This window comes from Narcine bancroftii, chromosome 7, assembly GCF_036971445.1.
Source record: "Narcine bancroftii isolate sNarBan1 chromosome 7, sNarBan1.hap1, whole genome shotgun sequence".
In the NCBI taxonomy this organism is placed as follows: Eukaryota; Metazoa; Chordata; class Chondrichthyes; order Torpediniformes; family Narcinidae; genus Narcine; species Narcine bancroftii.
In genome coordinates this window covers 159,369,301-159,387,376 of record NC_091475.1, presented here as the reverse complement: position 1 = coordinate 159,387,376, position 18,076 = coordinate 159,369,301, and the positions used below count along the sequence as shown (strand labels likewise).

The 18,076-nt window shown below is 38.7% G+C and overlaps 1 long non-coding RNA gene across 1 annotated transcript in view; it reads right to left on the bottom strand.

Moving 5' to 3' along the window:
- Positions 1-17,837, bottom strand: part of LOC138740068 (uncharacterized) — a 349,166-nt gene extending 331,329 nt beyond the window's left edge. The window contains exon 1 of the long non-coding RNA XR_011342650.1: positions 17,752-17,837. This is a non-coding gene — a long non-coding RNA (uncharacterized lncRNA). The remainder of the gene's footprint in view (positions 1-17,751) is intronic.
- Positions 17,838-18,076: the final 239 nt, after the last annotated feature.

The window sequence follows — 18,076 nt, the reverse complement described above, 5'->3', positions numbered from 1 at the left end:
ACATTCTACATGGGAATGTTCAAACTTAAGATCCTTTTGGATAGAATTGGATTTATTTTTCAAAAGAGTTAAAAAAGTTAAGTTTCCTCAAGATCCAAATTTTTTCATAACTTGGAAATATTTTTGACAGAATTGAAATTCAAACTAAATAAATATCAAAAAGAATTTATTAAAATAGCCTTAGCGGGAGTTATAAAATGTGGCAGTAACTTGGAAATCAGATGTGTATTTGGGAATGAATAGATGACAGAATGAAATAGGCTTTTATATACCACTTGAAAAGATTACATATAACATACATAACAAATTTGAAATTTTTCAAAAGATTTTGAAATCTTATTTTCAAATTGTAGGAATTAGGTTGTAATCACCCAACCTGAATCTTCCGACTCCTAAAAATTTAGAAATGTTTTTCTTCCATTTTTTTCCCTTCTTTTCCAATTGGGCTGTTGGGGGGAGGATGGGGGGAAAAAATCTCAAAATTGTTATGTATTAATTTTTAATATTTTTGAACAATAAATTTATATACAAGTTTTAATGCATATGAGAAATGAAATAAAATGTTCAAAAAAAAATTGTGTGCATTTGTAAGAGTTAGTTGACTGTTTTTGAACTGCGTGAAACAGTTGGTCTAATATTACAAGTGAGAAGGATTTGTTCCAAATTGGGATCTGCATACCTGTGGGTATCAGTCAGAAAGATTAAGATTCATCTTATGATAATCTACAGAAGCTGTGAATAGCTTTTCTTTCACTGAGTGATGATTAAGTATAAAGACATCAGGCTGAGAGCTCCACTGAAATTAAATCTTAAAAGACAACTTGTTCCTATTTTTAAATTCATAAGATCTCCTTAATCATCACCAGTCAGAATTTTCAAATTTTATTAATCTACTACTTGAAGCAAATTACATTGTACTGTGGTGATTAAAAATACACCCTTATTTCATGAAGCCCCTTGTCATTAAAACACAAAGCAGAAATCTGCTGATACTGGAAAGTTTCAATGAAAACATAAAATATTGAAGGCCTTCAGTGGTCAGGCAGCATTCATGGAGAAATATTTAGTTAATATTTTAGGTGAATGTTATTTTTTTAAAAAAGAACGGCGAGAAAATGAATGGGTTTTAAGCTGCAGAGAGGGGGAGGGTGGAGAGATTTTGTCCAGGTGATCTAAGAAACAGGAACAGAAGCTGATTCCACCATTCAACAGGATTATGGCTCATTCAGTCTTAGCTTCAAAACCAGACTCTTGCTCTCTTTCCATATCCTTTGACTCATTTGTTTTCAATGTTTGTCAATTTTGTCCTCTATTTATTTAATGTCTCTGCCTCTATAGCTCTCTGTGATAGAAATTTCCAAATAATAATGACTCTCTCCTTTTCTCTGTTGAAAGCTAGCAACCCATTGCTCCCGTTCTCCAGATAACATGAAACACATTTTGTAGTCTCACTCCACGTAAGAAAGACTTTATTTTTTCATTCTTCGTTCCAAAGAGGGACAACGCTACAGTTTTCCTCACCATACTCCATTTGTTGGCTTCTTGTTCAATTTCTTAATCAAATTGTATACCACTCACAAGTGCTATTGATGTCAATAAAAAGAAGCTGATGAATGCTTGCTACTGATTGCCAATCTCCCTGGAGGATTTTAAACAGAGGGAGGTGAATTTGGGCAGTGGACAGAATGCTGGAAATGTGAGCTGTGGTTTCTTGAAATCTGAAATCCATGCTGGAAACGTTTGACATATCAGGTGAAACCTGTGGATTTCTGCGGAGTATGTCCATCATCCTTTCCTTTTCCATAGCTGGTGTCCTTTATCTCACAGTTTCAACATTGTTTTCCTTATCTGTTTCTTGCCTCATTCAGTTTCCCTACTTACACTTCTTCAGACATACCAGCAGTGAATAATGAGCCTTCATAACCCGGTTTTATTCCATCATTTAAAGATCTGATGCCAAAAAAAAAAATTACAGCATAAAACAACTTCAAGGGGATAAATTACGAACAAACTAAATGCCAGAAGGCATCTTTCCCCATTTGAAAATAGCTTGTTGAAAAAAAATCTATTGATTTCAGCATCCTGTTCCTTCACATGAAACTTCACAGTTTGTTTTCTGACGTTTAATTTTTAGGGTAGTCATGCACCATGTCCTGTGAATTTTTACACTTATCACGTGGCATTTTGTATAAGTATTCCCAGGGGCAGTCAAACTGCTACTTCTGAGCAGACTGGAAGGCTAATAGATGACTTGCCTCATAATTTTTACGTCCTATTTGTGATTAGATGTCATAAATTCATGACAGTTGTTATCTGGCCATACATTGGTCTGTTGCCTTGTTTGTGGAAATAACTTCCAAGCCAGCAGCCTGCTATAAGGATCACAAGTTCATAATGATCATGTGATATTCACCTTCAGCACAAAACTAAATGCTCACATGGTCCAGTTACAGTATCTAGTATTTAAAGTCATATTGTTTCCTCAAAATACCATGGTAAATTTGTAATTTAGTCAACACAACATAATGATGAGGCCTTGTGAGATATATTTTAAAAAATAACTAGAAATCTGCAAGGAAAAGAGAAATAATTGAAGCATATAAGCCAACTGATGAGATTTCTTTTTTTTATAGATATGAAATTGTTTGTCTTGAACAATCTGGATATCTACTGTCATTTCCAATATGAATAATGTCAAGGACCAATGATTGGTTTCATTGGAGTCCATAACTTTTCAGGCATCAACATCGTTCATATCTAATTTGTTTTATATTTCATACAGCAACTTCGTGTTGTAAACAGTTCTTCAGCTGCAAAACACATTGGGATGAGCCAAGGCTGTGTAAAATGATGAACTGAAGGAGAAATCAGAAAAGAATTCATCACAGATGTCTACATTTGATGTGAAGAAATTAGAATGCAAAGGGTATAAGGCTATTTTTGATTGTGACAAAAGTACTTTAGAAAATGGCTGCCAACCATACATTGCTTTAGAAAACTGGGTTGAGAACTAATCTGTGAAAATATGAATTCAGAGCAAGGAACAGAAGACCCACCTCTACCTCCCATGTAAAGTCATGCTTGGCTTTAACCTGGAGAATGCCTGCTGGAAAGTCAGAGGAATGCCAAGATTTTATTGCGACCATTTTTCCTGTTCTTGAGTCATCAATGAACAAACCAGAGATCTAATGGATTATTGTTAAGAAAAATATCCCAATGAGTGATACAGAAATCAACTTGAATGCTGTTCTTCTACTTCGAGAGCAGAACCCATCACATAGAGTGAGACTGGTGCGAATTACTGTCATCGAAGAAACAGTCACTGCACATATGTCAATTAAAAATGGCAAAAAATGTTCACTGTCAGGAAAAGGAAACATAACCTCAGCTTAAAAGTTTCATTCCAAGATAGTTAGCAAATGGAGTGGTGTGAATACTCCACAGAAGGGAAGTTTTCATGGTAACATCACAGAGAGCATCGACACAGCTTTAATGCTGGTAGGCACAAGGGTAAACTCAAATATAGTTAACTTTATCACTATTACATCAGGAGAATAACTTCAGGTCAGGAGTACTGTTGTTAGATGGTCAATACACCAAAGTGCTCAGTTCGAGGATAAAGATGCACATCTGATGAAGATAATATTGATCATGGAAAGTATAATTTGGCAACATAGGGAAGATTATAGGCAAATTAAAACCGCCATGATTATAATGATTACTTGAATTTGCCACTGACATTATTGGGGAAGATTGGAAAAGCTCGATTGGAAAAAGGTCATTCGTACATGTACTTTGACAAGTGTGCGGAAATGTCCCAAGATATATCATGAATTATAAGGTGCATATTTGTATTAAAGTGGATATAATATAAGCCTTTATCACTGAAAAGTCAGATGGAGAAAGAATTCGATAAATTAGAATGAAATTAATTTCTTGTGTTTAAAAAAAACCCATGGTAATTGAGAATACAGAACAATTCTAGCAGCACTGAAAGGAAACAAAGCACATTCTACGCACTATGTGCTAAAACCATTTGGTTTCTTGAAGTCAACAGGGTGACTGCTGGGGCAGTAGCAATGATCTTTGAGTCCTTTTTGGGTGCAGGGGAGGTACTGGAGGATTGGAGAATGGCAAATGTTGTCCCCTTGTTTAAAACAGGTAATAGGGAGAATCCTGGGAATTATAGACCAGTGAGTCTTGCATCAGTAGTGTGCAAACTATTGGAGAGGATTCTTAAAGATAGGATCTGTGAGCATCTGGAGAAGTGCAGTCTACTCAGAGATAGTCAGCATGGCTTTGTGAAGGGAAAGTTATGTCTTACAAGCCTAACTGAGTTTTTTGAGAAGATAACAAAAGAAATTGGTAAGGGTAAGGAGGCAGATATGTTATACATGGATTTCAGTAAGGCATTTAACAAAGTCCCCCATGAGAACCTCGTTCAGAAAGTCTTGAGGCATGGGATCCATGGAACCTTGGCTGATGGGATAGAAAATTGGCTTGCGGGAAGCAAGCAGAGAGTAGTAGTGGAAGGAAAGTATTCTTCCTGGAAGTCCGTGACTAGTGGAGCACCACAAGGATCTGTTCTTGGACCCTTGCTCTTTGTGATCTTTATAATGACCTAAATGAAGAGATCTATGGGATGCTGGGCTTCATGAATAAGGGGACGGAGTTCAAGAGTTGAGAGATCATGTTGCAACTCTACAAATCTCTGGCAAGAATTTAGAATATTGTGTTCTGTTCTGCTCACCTCATTACAGGAAGGATGTTGACGCTATGGAAAGGGTACAGAAGAAATTTACCAGGCTGTTATCTGGATTAGAAAATAAGTCTTATGAGGCAAGGTTAGCAGAGCTGGCTTTTTTCTTCAGAGCATAGAAGGATAACAGGAGACTTACTAGAGGTCTGCAATATTATGAGAGGCATAGATAGGGTGGATATCCAGTGCCTATTTCCCAGGGCAGGAATAGCAAGCATCAGATGACATGAGTGTAAAGGGAAGGGAGGGAAGTTTAGTGAAGACATCTGGGGTGTTTTATTTTTATGCAGAGAGTTGTGGGTGCCTGGAATGTCTTGTCAGGGATGGTGGTGGAGGCTGAAACATCAGGGGCATTCAGAAGACTCCGAGACATGTGGATGGGAGAAAAGTAGAGGGTTACCAGATAGGGAGGGTTTAGTATTTTGTTTAAGGAATATACGGTCGGCACAACATCGAGGGCTGAAGGGCCTGTATTGTTCTATGTTCTAAAACTATTTGGTTGCTTGAAGACAACAAGGTGACCCTGCACCAGGCAAACAATGTCCATTAAGTATCTCAGGTGAACTATGTAGAGAGTTGGCAAATCAATTTTTACCAGTCTAGTTCAATATGTATAAGAATAGTGAGCAATATGTTAACAGGTAGGCTTTGCAGATTAGTTTTTAGTGTAAAATCTACCTAGTTATCAGAGTGCAACTGATAATCCAGCACTCTTGGGACACAGGTCGTACAGATTTTTCAGGTTAAGGAACTTCACCCCTATTTATACTCCAATGCACTTTTAATTCAAGATTTGACATAACTTTATTTTTATGTAATAATATGCAAAATCTAATAATACACATTTGTCAGTTTTGGTTGTTGTAAAGGCAAAGACATAGATGCCACTTGCATTGCCTGGCACCAGCGGTGTAGCTAGAGGGGGAGTGACCACTCCCCCACGCACATTCCTCAAAAATGGCACCTTGGCAACAATATTTTAACTCTTTAGTTTCCTTGTGAGATAAAATCAAACCTTTTCTTTTATTGTTCCTTTTAAACTTTATCGCGTGGCCTTAGAAGAACTTTCTAGATTCATTACTTTATTCGACCAACCTCCCAGTGTTGTCAACTGTGTGCTCAGTCTCCTGTGATGCGCTGGTGGCCGCTGGCATCTGGAGAACCAAAACAAACCCTGGATGGTCCCGTGGAACTTCATCTCTTTCATGTCATAAGTCAAACTCCTGATGTATGCAAGTTTCATACATAATGACACTATTACTGAAATGTGAAATTAATGAATGTAAAATACAATATGTACATTATAGCTCAGTAATGAAATACTTTGTGTAATGTAAGAGAATAGAGTGTGTGTTTATGCAACTCATTTGTTCATAACTGAAAGTCAAGGATGAATAAAGGATCATTGCCCCAAATCAAAATATTATAATATATTCTTGTCACACACTTTTACTGTCTGTTGTGGCATAAGCAAAAATGTAATTGTCTCATGAACTTCTGGAACAACACAGCCACCTCATAAAACACAAATAGTATTTACAATCATCTTATAGTAGGCTACTCTTCATTATAATTTTTATTGGGTGCTCATATACAAAACTGGTTATAACGTGAAAAGGAGGCCTTTCTGCTGAAAATGCCATAAAAGAAAAGCTTCTGAGAATTGTCTAACCTATCGAAAAAACATATTTTTGTTGTCAGAAAATTTGTTGTATAAAACTGCAAACGCACCTGTCTGTGGCATTACTTGATCGTGGGCAAGCTACAACTTTGTAAATATATAATGCAGCCTAATATTCTGAGGGTTTGTAAAAATGTTGAGCCTGGTTGGATGGAGTAGGTCCAAAGGTATTTTACTTTCTCCTTGGCTCTCAAAATTATAATAGTTTGTGATGAAAGGTGTAAGTGCGATAATATGTTGAAAGAGTAGATGGAACATCAAATTATAGTTAGGCTGCCTGTGAATTTTGTGTTGTTTTCAAGCCAAAACTCTTCAACATCCATAGCTTGCCAATGCACTTTCCTTGCTCTCCTACTGTGAGAGCAAAAATTGTCTTTGGCCCATTTCCTTTGGAGTTTTGAAACCGAGCACATAACGAGTCATTTAGGTACAATTAAAACAGTAGTTTTCACTTTTTCTTTCCACCCACACACCACCTTAAGCAATCCCTTACTAATCACAGAGCACCTATGGCATAGTGAGTACTTGAAATGGTATGTGAGTGGGAAGAAAATGCTTGAGAACCATTGGTTTTCAGTAAGCGCATACATCTATACTGTATTTAAAATCAAAACATAATAAAAACACGTGTATCATTTAATTATAACACCCTCATAATAAAATGAAAAAGCAACTTAAACTTGCCTTTATGATATATATGCCACATATTAAATTGAACAACCCAAAATCATAATTCCAGGATAAATCAGCCATAAATTTTGGTTTAAATCTAGTTGCATGGAAATATAATGGATTTAGGTATCATAGATTCGCTATGAACCGTTTGAACAACAGCTTTTAAAATATAGGTTTAAATAGGCTATTTATTTTTAACAATTCTTAGTTTAGAACATTAAAAGGAAGACAGTCAAATATAGCCAGTTAGCCACATCTTTGAAATGTTTAGAAGTAAATCATGAAAATCTGTAGATTCTGAAAGCCAATCCGTAGTTGAAGTAAAAACCCAAATTGCTGGAGAAGTTCAGCAGGTCAAACAGTGTCCTTTGTGCAGTAAGGGTACATCACTGACGTTTCAGGTTGAGCCTGTCACCAAGGTATGCAAGAATGCCGGGAGGCATCCGAACTAAAAGGTGGGGGGGGGGGGGGGAGGGGGTGCGGCCAAGGAAGGAGATGATAGCTGGGGAAAGGAGGGAGGGGACAGCAGCCATGTTGGGGAGGAGGGATGGCTGCAGGGGTAAGGGGAAGGGAGGGGTGAACTGGAAAGACAGAAAAGATGGAGGGGAAAGAAAAGCCAAGTAAGTTTAGCAAAAAGCAGAGAAGTCAATGTTAATGCCATCTGGCTGGTGAGTGCTCAGATAGAAAATAAGATGTTGTTCCTCTAATCTACGGGTGGTCAGTTTTTTTTCTTTGTAATGTTTACTTTCCTCAGTTTTGTGTCCGTAATGACAGCAGCCAATAGGAAGATGTTGCTCAAAAAAAGTAGGTGATGCTTAAAAAACATTTCTTCGATAAACTTGCTATAGATGGTTTAGATAAACTGTGTCCTTGAATTACTCTGGAGTTCTTACTGTTCCTTTATCTATAATTCATTTTGGGTTGTTCGATTTAATACGTGGCATATATATCGCAAAGGCAAGTTTAAGTTGCTTTTTCATTTTATTATGAGGGTGTTATAATTAAATGATACACGTGTTTTTATTATGTTTTGATTTTAAATACAGTATAGATTTATGCGCTTACTGAAAACCAATGGTTCTCAAGCATTTTCTTCCCACTCACATACCATTTCAAGTACTCACTATGCCAAAGGTGCTCTGTGATTAGTAAGGGATCGCTTAAGGTGGTATGTGGGTGGAAAGTAAAAGTGAAGTAAAAGTGAAAACTACTGTTTTAATTGTACCTAATTGACTCGTTATGTGCTCGGTTTCATAACTCCAAAGACAATTTTTCTCAAGCAAAATATTTCAGTAACAATTGGGGCTAGAGCAGTGGTTCTCAACCTTCCCTTCCCCCTCACATACCACCTTAATCAATCCCTTACTAATCACAGAACACTGATGGCGTAGGGATTACTTAAAGTGGTAAGTGAGTGGAAAGAAAAAGGATGAGAACCACTGCTGTATACCTTTTTAATTCTATTTTGATTTTTAATACCAAATAATTATGCACTTCCTTTAAAACTGTATATTCCTTGTGTTTTGATGTTAAATACAAAATAAAAATGTATAGTGATTTTAAAATCATTTAGTGTATATTGTGGCGATTTTTATATGTGCTTGCTCCCCCTAACTTTTGAACCTGTCTAGCCCCTGCCTGGCGCCCCCAACAATTAGCAAAATAAAAGCAAAAGAGAGTTCCTTCAGAGACACTGAGTGCCTGTGGATTCACCTCCGCATTCATGCAGCCTCTGCATAGTCTCCTGTTTGATCCCATATCTGAACCACCAGCACAATCATAAAGCTTTCTGCAGCCCTTCTTGCCCTCAGCATTCTCTCAAATCCTGGTCCCAATATCTGGTTCCTACTAGCCAGTCTCCAGTAGCCCGCAGCCTTCATGTCTTCTTCAACCATTGTGCCACACTCTATCTTGGTCACTTTCCCTTGTCTGTCATCTTCCAGATTTCTCCTTCTCAGTAGGGGTGGGGGTTGGTGTGTTCTCCCCCTCTGGTGCCCTGCACAGCTCTGTTGATCCCCCAGAGCCCATAACCCTTCATATTCTGCTCCCAAGCATGGATGTTACTATCTTGGGTACGAGCCTCAGAGATGTCAAGATGTTTAAGAAAACATTGTTGGCTCCTTAACAGGCTGTTTAAACTCATTACTAGGCCACTGAAATTGCAGCCAGGCAGTAGGACCCTGTGGAGGATCAATGTGCCTCCGCTCATCAGATCTCATGTCCGCTGCTGTCCAGCATTCATTTTATTTAGATGTTGCACAATAGTATAATACACCTTCCAGTGAATAGGATGAGTTTAAAAGGAATAAACAGAGCTCCAAAGAGTTTAAAGCGAGTATGGAAACAGCCTCAGTGAGACAAGGGAAGAGGGGTATAGGGTGGCACAGGGGTGAAATTACAAAGCTTGCAGAAAATGGGGAAATGGTAAGTTTAAAGGGGGACAGATGCTAAATAAATGGTTACTTGGTTTTACTGAATAAGGCACAGGTCACTGCCTGCTCAATTAAGATGAATCATTGGTAGTTACAAGTACCAAAGATGATGATTTTGGTTAGATATTGTGAATACTGACAATGCCTACATCAAGAGTGCAAACGTGACCACTCTCTCACCTCAATGTCATTATACAGTCAAAAATAGAACTTCAAAAATTGTATTTGCAGATGTGTTGCCAAGGTCACCATTGAGAATTCAGATGGAATCTGAAAGCACGAGCTTCATATTAAATAAAGTGCAAGATAATTTTCAAATATTATAAATAAATTCACACGGATCTCAAAGGTATTTGCTAATGAATAAATATATTTGCAAATGGTGAAGAAATAATTAATTGAAATTTTTGAAATAATTATTTGAACATTTAAAATCATTTAAAATGATTTTAAAACACTAAATTATGATTAATTAATGAGTAAACTGAAATATTGTGTTAAGTTCTGATCATCTTGTTGGAAAAAGGTATGTGAAGGTATCACAAGGATTTACGTGTATGGTTTCTTAGATGAGGAGTTATAGTTATAAAGAGAGATACAAAATAACTGCAGATGCTGAAAACTTGAGTGATCAATGAGATGCTAGAGGGACTCAAAAGGTCAGGCCACATCTTTGGAAAGATATGGTCAGTCAATATTTTAGATCATGATCCTTTTTTAAGATCAGGATGGGAAGGAGAGATATCAAGCTTAAAAGAGGTAGGGAGAGGCTGGGAAGGAGATGAGGTGATAGGATACTGGACAATGAAGATGGGAGAGATAGAGAAACAGGAAGGGGAAAAACTCACAAAGGAATGGGGGGATTTGTTGGATAAAAGTAAGTTTGGAAGCAGGTGAATACGATTAGGAAATGGAAGTGTGTGTGTGTGTGTGTGTGTGTGTGTGTGTGTGTGTGTGTGTGTGTGTGTGTGTGTGTGTGTGTGTGTGTGTGTGGAGGCGGTGGTGGACTTGCATCATTTTGTATGAATCAATTTTCATGACATTGGGATTTAGACAACTCTGTCAAAATATGAAATCTTATTGCTCAAGTTTATGTTTAGACTCACGCTAGCTCAGACAGGTCTGTGTGGGGATATGGAGATAAAATGAAATTACTAAGAAGAGATGTGATGGAATTATATAATGTGATGAGGGGTCTGGACAGAGTAATTAATGGGAGACTACTTGTTTGTGGCAGGGTTAAGGACAAGAGGTTATGAGTACATGATAAAGGGGACGAGAATTAAGAATGAAATGAGGAGAAAGTTTTTGATATAGCTTGTGGTTGGAGTGTAAAATGCATTGCGAATATAGTGGAGGTTGGTTTCATGGAGACCTTCAAGAGAGAATTTGAAAATATAAAGTGAAAAAAATTTAAAAGGGGTAGCGTGATCAATAACCACTCACAGAGATAAAGGAAGTAGTCAAAGGCTTTATTAATCAAAAAACTCAGGCATGCCTCTCTCCATGCTGCTGGCTCACATCCAAGGCAGGTATGAGGGAGGAGACTAGGGATCTTATGGGGAGCGGCTACGGGTACATAAGGCGGGCCAGCCTGCCCAGCCCAGTGAGGACATGCTTGGACATGCCAGCAGTACCGTGTTCCACCACACAAGGTTCCAGAGCTGGCATGGATACTATGCGGGCTTAATAACCTCCTTTGTTTCCTGTGTTTATGTATGTTACACATTGAAATAGAACAAAACATGAAATAAATTTACCAGAACTTGCCTTTGAAATGAACTCATTAACCCATTAACAATGGCGTGAAGCAAGGCTGCGTTCTCGCACCAACCCTCTTTTCAATCATCTTCAGCATGATGCTGAAACAAGCCATGAAAGACCTCAACAGTGAAGACGCTGTTTACATCCGGTACCCCACGGATGGCAGTCTCTTCAATCTGAGGCCCCTGCAAGCTCACACCAAGACACAAGAGCAACTTGTCCGTGAACTACTCTTTGCAGACGATGCCGCTTTAGTTGCCCATTCAGAGCCAGCTCTTCAGCGCTTGATGTCCTGTTTTGCGGAAACTGCCAAAATGTTTGGCCTGGAAGTCAGCCTGAAGAAAACTGAGGTCCTCCATCAGCCAGCTCCCCACCATGACTACCAGCCCCCCCACATCTCCATCGGGCACACAAAACTCAAAACGGTCAACCAGTTTACCTATCTCGGCTGCACCATTTCATCAGATGCAAGAATCGACAATGAGATAGACAACAGACTCGCCAAGGCAAATAGCGCCTTTGGAAGACTACACAAAAGAGTCTGGAAAAACAACCAACTGAAAAACCTCACAAAGATAAGCGAATACAGAGCCGTTGTCATACCCACACTCCTGTTCGGCTCCGAATCATGGGTCCTTTACCGGCATCACCTATGGCTCCTAGAACGCTTCCACCAGTGTTGTCTCCGTTCCATCCTCAACATTCATTGGAGCAACTTCATCCCTAACATTGAAGTACTCGATATGGCAGAGGCTGACAGGATCGAATCCACGCTGATGAAGATCCAACTGCACTGGGTAGGTCACATCTCCAGAATGGAGGACCATTGCCTTCCCAAGATCGTGTTGTATGGCGAGCTCTCCACTGGCCATCGTGTCAGAGGTGCACCAAAGAAGAGATACAAGGACTGCCTAAAGAAATCTCTTGGTGCCTGCCACATTGACCACCGCCAGTGGGCTGATATCGCCTCAAACCGTGCATCTTGGTGCCTCACAGTTCAGCGGGCAGCAACCTCCTTTGAAGAAGACCGCAGAGCCCACCTCACTGACAAAAGACAAAGGAGGAAAAACCCAACACCCAACCCCAACCAACAAATTTTCCCCTGCAACCTTGTCTGCCTGTCCCGCATCGGACTTTTCAGCCACAAACGAGCCTGCAGCTGACGTGGACATTTACCCCTCCATAAATCTTCGTCCGCAAAGCCAAGTCAAAGAAAGAAAAGAATTGGGGCCAGATTAGCTCGATCAGCTGCAGCTGACAGAAAGATGAGTGGTATCTAGCTTATAACCATCAAGCCATAGAACATTACAGCACAGAAACAGGGCCTTCGACCCTTCTAGTCCATGCCAAACTATTATTTTAACAAACCACACAGACCTGCACCCTGCCCATCGCCCTCCTTATACCTCCCATCCACGTATCTGTCCAAATTCTTCTTGGATTAACTGTGCTTTACAACACATCTCATTTAGACTCTATCACTTCAGATCACTACAGACACAACTTTCAATTCACTTTTTAAAATTCTTCTGTGGGACACAATATCACAGACGAGATGGCCACTCACTGGCCTTGAAGATGATGTTCACCTGCCTTCTTGGACTGCAGCTCTCTGTATGTTGAACTTATTCCTCCTGCTGTCACATTGCCACTGATACTAAATTTTGGAAGCCTCAATGAAGAATTGGCAACATTTTCTCCAAGCCAGGATAACTTGTGATTTGGAGAGGAGCTTATGAATGAAAGGTATAGTGCTTATTATATGCAACAATAGGAGATACCATCGATGAAACCACAACGTCCAAAATTCCACAGGACAAATAAGGCATGATGTTCTTTCTCAATAGTTAAAAATATTAATTTCAAATTGAAGTGAAACTTGAAAGTCTGCAGACACAGTGATTGTCTTAAAAACACAGAAATGCTGGAGGAACTTAGCAGGTCTCGCAATTACCATAGTAGGAAATGAATGTTTCAGGCCTGAGCTCTTAGAACCATAGAACTAAAGAATACAGACACCTTTGACCCTTCTATTCTGTGCCTTTTTTTTGCCCAGACCTACTAACCTGCACCCAGTCCATAGCTCTCCATATCTCTCCCATCCATATACCTATCCAAATTTTTCTTAAATATTAAAATTAAGTCTACATTCACCACTTCAGCTGGCAGCTCAATCCACACTCCCATCAATCTCTGTGGAAAATTTTCCCCCTCACATTCCCCCTAAACTTTTCCCCTTTCATTCTTAAACAATGTCGTCTGGTTTTTATCTCACCTAACCTCAATGGATAAAGCCTATCAACATTTTCTCTATCTATCCTCCTCAGAATTTAAAATACCTCTGTCAAATCTCCCCTCAATTTTTCTATGCTCCAGGGAATAAAGTGCTAACCTGTTTAAACTTCCCCAGTTCCTGAAGTCTGGGCAACATCCTAATAAATTTTCTCTGAATTCTTTCTGTCTTATTGATATCTTTCCTATAGTTAGGTGTCCAAAACCGCAGACAATACTCTAAATATGGCCTTTCCAATATCTTATACAACTTTATCATAACATCCCAACTCCTATACTCAATACTTTGATTTATGAAGAATATGCCAAAAACTCTCCTTACCACCTTATCCACCTGTGACGGCACTTTCAAGGGATTATGTATCTATATTGCCAGGGCTCTCTGTTCTGCCACACTTCTCAGTGCCCTACAGTTAATGTGTATGTCCTTTCTTGGATTTTCTTTCCAAAATGCAACACCTCACATGTGTCTGCATTAAATTCCATCTGCCATTACTCAGCTCATTTTCCAGCTGGTCCAGATCCCTCTGCAAGCTTTGAAAACCTTCTTCACTGTCCACACACCTCAAAACCTAGTGTCATCTGAAAACATGCTGATCCAATTTACCATATTATCATCCAGATCATTGATATAGATTACAAACAACAATGGTCCGAGCACCGATTCCTGAGGCAAACCACTAGTCACAGGCCTCCAGTTTGAGAAGCAATCATCGACCACTACTCTCTGGCTTCTCCCATCCAGCCATTGTCGAATCCAATTTACTTGATCATGAATATCTACCATTTGATCCTTCCTAACTAACCTCCCATGTGAGACTTTGTTAAAGGCCTTACTAAAATCCATGTAGACAACATCCACGCCCTTCATCAACTTTCCTGGAAAAACTCTTAAACACAACCTACCACACACAAAGCCATGTAACTTTCTTTAATCAGTCCCTGGCTAGCCAAATAATTGTTTATCTGATCTCTTAGAACACCTTTCAATAAATTACCCACAACTGGTATCAGGCTCACTGGCCTATATTTCCAGGGTTACTTTTGGAACCTTTTTTAAACAATGGAATAACATGAGCTACCTGCCAATCTTCTGGCCCCACACCCATGGCTAAGGACATTTTTAATATTTCTGCTAGAGCCCCTGCTATTTCTATACTAATCTGCCTCAAGGTCCAAGGGAATATCCTGTCAGGCCTTGGAAATGTATCTACCCTTATTTGCTTTAATACAACAAACACCTTCTCCTCTTTAATCTATATAGGTTCCATGACCTCACTGCTTGTTTTACTTACTTCTATAACTGTGTCCCTAAGTGAATACTGGTGAAAAAAATGATTTAAGATCTCCCCCATCTCTTTTGGTTCCATACAAAGCCAATCACTCTGATCTTCAAGGAGACCAATTTTGTCCCTTACTATCCTTTTGCTCTCAATATATCTGGAGAAACACTTAGAATTTTGCTTTACATTGTCTGCCAAAGCAACCTCATGTCTTATTTTGGGATTCCTGATTTCTTTCTTGAAGTTTTTTTTCAGTTCTCCATGTTGCCAAACCAGATCTCCATATTCCTCTAAAACCAAGGATCTCTATGCCTGCCAACCTTGCCTTTAATCCTGATAGGAATATACAAAATCTGTACTCTCAAAATTTCACCTATGAAAGTCTTCCATTTACCTTGCACATCCTTGCTGGGAACAACTTATTCCAATCCATGTATTCTAGATCCTTTCTCATTTTCTCAAAATTGGCCTTTCTCCAATTTAGAATCTCAACCTGAGGCCCAGATCTATCCTTCTCCATAATTAATTTGAAATCAATGGCATATGATCACTGGACCAAAAATGCTCCCTTGTACAAACTTCTTCAAGGTATACCTTCCACATATGGAGAGCTGTAGCTCATGAACACAGGTGACCATCATCTTCATGGCCAATGAGGAATGCCCAATGAATGGCAATGTTTCCAGGTATACCTTCATGGTGCAACCACTATATAGCTATTAGCACTGTCTATATGTATGTTCTGTATGAGCTGGCCCGCCCCCTGCACCTGTGGCTCCTCCCCCAGGAAATTCCCATAAAGGCTGCTATGCTGAAACTCCTCCCTCAGTAACCGGGGCAGCAATATGTGAGATGTGTTGATATCTTAAGGTGATTAAAGCTTATTAATCATGACTCTCCGTTTAATGTGGTTGATCAATAGCACTACAACCCTGAAGAAGGGCTCAGTTTCGAAACATCAGTTATATATCTTTTTTGTCCTAAGGACGCTGCTAGACCTGCTGGGTTCTTTCAGCATTTCTGTATTTTTACTATTGAAATTGGAAGTAATTTTAGAGCAATTAATTTCAGCATGGGTGCATGATATGTTTGAAAAATGGCTGTGTCTTGAATGGCACTGCAATGGTATTTTTGCCCACACTACTGATGATCATTAAGGTCTGTGGTGGGTTTGTATCAGGATGAGACAATGCTCCAGTTATGTGCTATTGTGCATAATATTGGAAATGCAAATGTCCTTGGATGAAATAATTTTTGCATTAGATAAACCATTCAGTTACTTAATCATTCAGAAACATGGTTCACAAATCATTCATCCATCCAAACATCCAGTGAGGTACTTCCAGAAGTCTTCCATTCTGAGATACAGTGCAATATTCTGTATAGATTGAGACAACACTGAACTGTGCTACCAATTGAGATTTGCAGGACAGGGTCTTCTCCCCAACTTGTCCATTCTGACAAACTTTAATGTACATTCCTGCCTGTAACATAGCAAATGTCTGCCTCAAATGTCTCTCCTGCAATCTGAGAAATTCATCCAAAACCTGATTTCTTCATGCGACTGGGCCCTTTAGGAGTTGTGCACTCTTCAACTTTGAACTGGCACCACTGTCGATGTGATGCATGTATTGAGGCTGTGGACAAATGGGGTGTATCACACCTTCTGTTTCAATATATGTAACTTATTTTTGTGAATTTCAGTCGCAGAAGTAACTAGTCACACACTAAAGTAGGCTTTCACTGGAGAATTGAGGTCAGCTTGACCAAAAGTTAAATGCATCTCAATCTAAGCAGGTCTGTCGCTATGGAGAATGATATATCTGTCATCTTGTCGATAGGTTCTATTTTAGCATCTTCCTTGGCTTTTGTTACCATGTGGACATACTCCTCTACATATTTATCTGAGACTCATGCACTGTTCACATCTGGACAACTTCCTGCCAACCATTCCACAGCGAATCAAAACTCTCACTCCACCTCCCTGATCAATCTCCTCGTCTTAGCCCACACACCAGACCCTATATTTTTTTTAATCAATGGAAGAAGATCTGAATTTCACATGATATTTTCTCAAATATAATTTTTTTTTCCAAAATTTCACGAAAATACAAAAAGATTGAAATATGCATAACATTACCCAGCCCCATTTAAGAAGGTCCTAATGTTTGATGTCCTAATGTTTGATGTCCTTATGTTTGATGTCCTAATGTTTCTCTGGTCAATTGCTCATAAGTATTTGTATGTCTATAAGGAATAACACTGAGCAATTGTGAGCACAGCTCAACTTACTGATGATATTTCTCTTCCATTACTTTCTCATTATCTGAAATGCCACATGAACTAGAACATTTCTTTTGTGACATTAAATTGTATCATTCCATCTGGATCATCATTTGAAAAAAGTGTTATTTCATATTGTCTTATTTGCAAATTTGATTACTCTGCAAAGCAATCATCTCACCTACCACAATCATCAAATGCAAACTATAAATTCAGTCTAAAAAAATTATTGGCAGTCACTCATCAATAATATATGCTTCTCAGGCACTTTTCGCAGATGAAAGTCAAAATGGAGGTGAGAATTCTACAGCAGGTTCAATGAGCTTTTGTATGCCATTCTTTTGAATTAAAGTAAGTTCATCATATGCGACCAGAAGTTGGTCTCTGGCTTCTACGATAAATATTTGATCAGAGTAATGCTGAAAATTATGAAGATTTTTGGCATGTAAAACCTATTCAACGTTATCAACTACGAGTTCAACAAATTATTACAAAATAAGTGATAACATAAGCAACAAAGCTGAAGACCTTTTGTACAAAAGAACATCAGAAAATTGTTGACTAGAAAACCATTTTGCTGACCTCAGTTCTTGTTCCATGGAAATGAATGTCGTTCATACAATTTCAGGTGTAGTGACATCTGATAGGTCTACGTCGTTTTCACCAATATCTGTAAATTAAAGTAAATAGTTCATTAATGTGACATTCAGATATGATCAGTTTTTGTTCACCTTCAGCAGCTTCACTCAAGATTTGAAGATAATAATGGAGCAAGAAGAGTTTTTATTTCAGTGGGGTCATAACATGATGGAATAAATTCTAATTTTCTCGAGAATGGTGAAGTGTCTTTCCTTATTTTTGAAAGTGATGAATAAATTTTTAAAGTAAGGATGAAATGAATGTGAAT